At 53.2% G+C, this 5,000-nt stretch overlaps 2 non-coding genes across 2 annotated transcripts; both read left to right on the forward strand.

Annotated features, from left to right (window-relative positions):
• The first annotated feature begins 1,934 nt into the window (after window positions 1-1,934).
• On the forward strand, window positions 1,935-2,130 carry LOC123740411 (U2 spliceosomal RNA). The gene has a single exon (XR_006768306.1). It is a non-coding gene; the product is annotated as a U2 spliceosomal RNA (small nuclear RNA).
• Window positions 2,131-2,688: 558 nt separating this feature from the next.
• Window positions 2,689-2,805, forward strand: LOC123740454 (U5 spliceosomal RNA). The gene has a single exon (XR_006768344.1). It is a non-coding gene; the product is annotated as a U5 spliceosomal RNA (small nuclear RNA).
• The last annotated feature ends 2,195 nt before the right edge of the window (window positions 2,806-5,000 follow it).

A 5,000-nucleotide genomic window follows, 5' to 3' on the forward strand; every position in this document is an offset into this window, starting at 1 on the left:
TTGGGAGGAACATTGTGATTGGAATCCTGGGACTGAAGGTGGAGGATGTGTTCTGCCTTCAAGACAATCCATTGGAAGGAGCGTATGAGTTGGCACTGCATACAGAAGGAAAGCACGATGACATTTTGAGAAAAGTGAGAGAAGTGGAAGCGGAGAGGCCAATGTCTCTTTACATTGTAACCAGCTTGGCGAGGAGTAATTTCCGAGTTGTAAATGTAAATATTTACAACCCTTACGTTAAGGATGAGGAGGTGGGGGCCTTTCTGGGGAGATACATGGATGGTGTCTCCTCAGGAAGGCACCTCAAAGATTCCCTGGGCTTTTGGACCGGGAGGAGGGGTTTCAGGCCCTCCTAAGAGAGGACCCAAATGGATTGGGTGGATACCTCCATCCTCCGGCGATGTTCTCCCTGGGGGCTGACCGGGGGACGTTGCATTATGCCCGTCAGCCTCCGTTCTGCAGGCGTTGTATGGCCTATGGTCATATCCTCGCCTCGTGCGGTACAAAGAAGTGTAGGTATTGTGGATCTACGGAGCACGAGGCGAGGGACTGTGACGCGCCGAAGGCATGTCACGGGTGTGGTATGCTAACGCACCTGTGGCGTGAATGCCCGGCGCGTCAGAGGTCATACGGCGTCTGCAGCTGGGGGGGAGCAAGAGCCGGGGATGGGGGTAGAAGGAGGGACCAAGAACAAAGGACTGGAACAGAGGGAGCGGACACACGGGTGGAAGAGGAGGAGAAAACGGAAGCGGGAGGAGAAAAAGGAAAAGAAGACAACAGCATAGTGGAAACGGAAGGGAAGAAGGCTAAAGGAGAGCAGGAGGAGGAAGGAGACAGGAGAGTGAAGGGGCCAGAGAAGACGGCTGTGGAGAGGAAGGAGACGGAGAAGGCAACAGAGAGGGAGGAGACTGGGAAGACGGAGGTGGAGAAGAAAGAGACAGAAAGGAAGGAGACTGGGAAGAAGGTGGTGGAGGAGAAAGAGACAGAAAGGAAGGAGACTGGGAAGACGGCGGTGGAGAAGAAAGAGATAGAAAGGAAGGAGACAGGGAAGAAGGTGGTGGAGGAGAAAGAGACAGAAAGGAAGGAGAGAGGGAAGAAGGTGGTGGAGGAGAAAGAGACAGAAAGGAAGGAGACAGGGAAGAAGGTGGTGGAGGAGAAAGAGACAGAAAGGAAGGAGATAGGGAAGAAGGTGGTGGAGAAGAAAGAGACAGAAAGGAAGGAGACAGGGAAGAAGGTGGTGGAGAAGGAAAAGACAGAAAGGGAGGAGACAGAGAAGGTAGTTGTGGCGGGACCAGTAGGAGAAGGAGTGAAGGAGTGGGGGACAGTAAAGAGGTGAAATCACGGGTGGAGGTGGAGAAGGAGGCAAGCTATGAAAACTTTTTGCCTTTTACTCCACCATACAAGAGGTCGAAAAGAGGGGAGCGCTCAAGGAGGATGGGTGGTAAAAGAGGGAGGGGGGCAGATCAGGGTGGAGGGGAGGGGGAGGTTACAGGGCCCTCTTGGGTTCCCTCTTCCTTCACCTTTACACCCCTGTCTGAGCTTGACCTTACAGGCATGGCCCAGGATTGGGCGATGGAGGGAGGCTTAAGCTCCCTGTTTGGGCTCGTGGGGTCCCCGGGCCGGAGTCAGGAGGAGGGCAGGGTGGTAGACCTAAGTGTGGGGTACGGGACGCAGGGTGAGTGTGTGTCGGGCGCTGTTACCGCATCCAGGGGAGAGGGGATGGCGGCCGACGGGGGAGGCGTCAGGAGTGGAGAAGGCGTCCCGTCGGTCGGGATGGGGTGAGTTTTTCGTTGATTTTTTGGTGTAGGTTTTGGTTTGTAGATGGGAAGGGGAGGGAAAATGCTCCCATGACTTTTGGTTTTTGGGTTTGGTTATTATTGAATAGTTTTGAAATGTTTAATGGAATTTGTGTTTGAATTGATTGATTGTATAAGATTTTTGTTGGGTTTTGAACGTAATAAAAAAAAAAAAAAAAAAAATCTGTTCTTATCAGTTTAATATCTGATACGTCCCCATCGGGGGACTACATATTAAATGGATTTTTCGAACAGGGAGTCGGAAATGGGGCTTGCTCCGTCCGCTCCACGATCGACCCGGTATTGCAGTACCTCCGGGAACGGTGCAACACTTTTCTCCCATTGTCAAGGAAAAAGAAATACACCAAGCTATGTAAAACAGCTAGCAGAAGAAGAGAAGGAATGAAAAAAGAAGAATCATCCAAACTGAAACAAGTGCGAAGCCCCCTTCATGGGGGTCCCCCGTTTTCCCGCCATTTTACTTAAAAAAAAAAAAAAAAAAAAAAAACATTGGCCAGGAGAGTGTGTGTGTGTGTGTGTGTGTGTGTGTGTGTGTGTGTGTGTGTGTGTGTGTGTGTGTGTGTGTGTGTTTTTGAGCCCCCCCCCCAAAAAATACAATCACTTCACCAGGATTGTGTGTGTGTGTGTGTTTTTGAGCCCCCCCCCAAAAATACAATCACTTCACCAGGATTGTCTATCTATCTATCTATCTGTCTGTCTGTCTGTCTGTCTGTCTGTCTGTCTGTCTGTCTGTCTGTCTGTCTGTCTGTCTGTCTGTGACTTTTTACCCACAGCCCTCGAAAACTTGGAAGAGTGGGTTCGGGGACCACCCGCGGGGACCCGGCCTAGAGTGCACCGTGTGTGTCTCGGGCCCCGACCTCTGACTTCCATACGACTCTGGTTTCTCTTCATTACGCACAAGCCTTTCGCCTTTTACTAAAGACTTCCGTGGAGAGGAACACTTACGAGTTCAACGTATTTTTGGAAGGGCTTTGCTTCTGGCAGAGCCCGGTATCTTGTTTCAAGAGAAATTGACAGAGATGACGCCTGAGACTTTTTGCTCAGGCGTTTGACTTGAAGCCGGCTGACCGACCGGCGTATTTTTTCCACTCAAAGTAGTCGCTCGGGCAATTGAGTTCAAGCCCGACGATGACTGGTGTATTTGCCGGGCATTGAACAAATAGTCGCACTAGGATTAAAGAGCTAGTGACCTAACGACGCATTAGCGACTTTTAAAAAAAAAACACACCCGCCTGTCACCAGGGAAGCGTTGGGTGAGGAGGAGCCAACTTTTGCCAAACCGATGAGGTCTGCCGAGGCCCCGGGACCGAGCGGGTGCAGGGGCCAATTTGTGGGTTATCGCTTTCGGCCTTTTGGCTCAGATCAAGCTTGGTACCGAGGTGCCCCAAAGCCCGCTGAGCCAAAAGGTCGAAGGAAGGCCGGAGGGAGGAAAGGTTTGGAGTGTGGGAGACGGTTTTTTTCCATTTTCAAAAAATAATTTTTCTAGTGGCTTCTTTTTAAGAGAGCTTTTTTCAAGATGGCTCGACATGCTCCAAACAAGATGCCTGGAGTCGGGATAGCGAACACGGTGAGGTTCGCCTGGAGGAACAAGGAGATGGAGCCGTTTGGGAGGGAGACCTTTGGGAGAAAAATATTGATTGGGATCCTAAAGTTGGAGGTGGGGGAAGTGTTGTGCCTCCAGGCGAACCCACTGGAGGTGGCTTACGACGTGACGCTCCACAAAGAAGACAGGTATGAGGACGTGATGAGGAGGGCGAGAGAAGTGGGAAAGGATGGACCGATGTGTCATTACGAGGTGACCAGCCTGGGAAAAACTAATTTCCGGGTGGTCACGGTTAATATGTATAACCCTCATGTGAAGGACGAGGAGGTGAGGACTTTCCTTGGGCGCTACATGGACAATGTCTCCTCGGCAAGGCTCCTCAGGGACTCCCTGGGCTTCTGGGATGGGAAGAGAGGATTCCAGGCGTTGCTCAGGGAGGACCCTGAGGGGTTGGGGTTACCTCCATCCGCCGGCGATGTTCTCCCTGGGGGCTGACAGGGGACGTTGTATTATGCACGTCAGCCCCGTTCTGCAGGCGTTGTATGGCCTATGGTCATATCCTCGCCTCGTGCAGCACAAAGAAGTGCAGGTATTGTGGATCTGCGGAGCACGAGGCGAGGGACTGTGACGCGCCGAAGGCATGTCACGGGTGTGGCATGATTACGCACCTGTGGCGTGAATGCCCGGCGCGTCACCGGTCATACGCGTCTGCAGCTGGGGGGGGAGCGAGAGCCGGGGATGGGGGAAGAAGAGGAGGGGACAAAGAAACAAGAACTGGCACAGAGGAAAAGGACACACGGCGGGAGAAGAAGGACAGAGCGACAGTAGGAGAAGAAGAGGAAAAGGAAGAAGTGGACATGGTGGAATCGGAGGGGCGGGAGGCTGAAGGAGAGGAGGAGCAGGAGGCTGAAGGAGAGAAGGAGCAGGAGGAGGAAGGAGATAAGAGAGTGGAGGGGTCGGAGAAGACGGCGGTGGAGAAGGAGCTGGAGAAGGGAACAGAGAAGGAGGAGACAGGGAAGACGGAGGTGGAGAGGAAGGAGACTGAAGGGGAGGAGACAGAGAAGGCAGTGGTGGCGGGACCAGAGGGAGAGGGAGTGAAGGAGGGGGGGGCAGTAAAAAGGGGAACCACGGGTAGAGGTGGAGAAGGAGGCAAGTTATGAGAACGTTTTGCCTTTTACTCCACCACTTAAAAGGACTAAAAAGGGGGAGCGCTCAAGGAGGAAAGGTGGTAAAAGGGGGGGAGGGCAGATCAGGGGGAGGGGAGGGGAGGTTGCAGGGCCCTCGTGGGCTCCCTCTTCCTTCTCCTTTACACCCCTATCTGAGCTGGACCTCACAGGAATGGCCCAGGATTGGGCGATGGAGGGAGGTTTAAGCTCCCTGTTTAGGGGCATGGGGTCCCCGGGCCGGAGTCGGGAGGGGGTGGTGGATTTGAGTGGGGGGGCACAAGGCACAGAGTGTGGGTGTGCCGGATATTGATTTTGTTTCCAGGGGAGAGGGGATGGTGGCCGACGGTGGAGCGTCAGGAGTGGAGGAGGCGTCCCCGTCGGTCGGGAGTATAGGGTGAGTTTCTTTGGGTATTTGATGTGGGTATGGGTTTTGGTTTGTAGGTGGGAAGGGCAGGGAAGACGAGTTTTTGTTTT

The sequence above is a fragment of the Salmo salar genome, unplaced genomic scaffold, assembly GCF_905237065.1.
Source record: "Salmo salar unplaced genomic scaffold, Ssal_v3.1, whole genome shotgun sequence".
Lineage (NCBI taxonomy): Eukaryota > Metazoa > Chordata > Actinopteri > Salmoniformes > Salmonidae > Salmo > Salmo salar.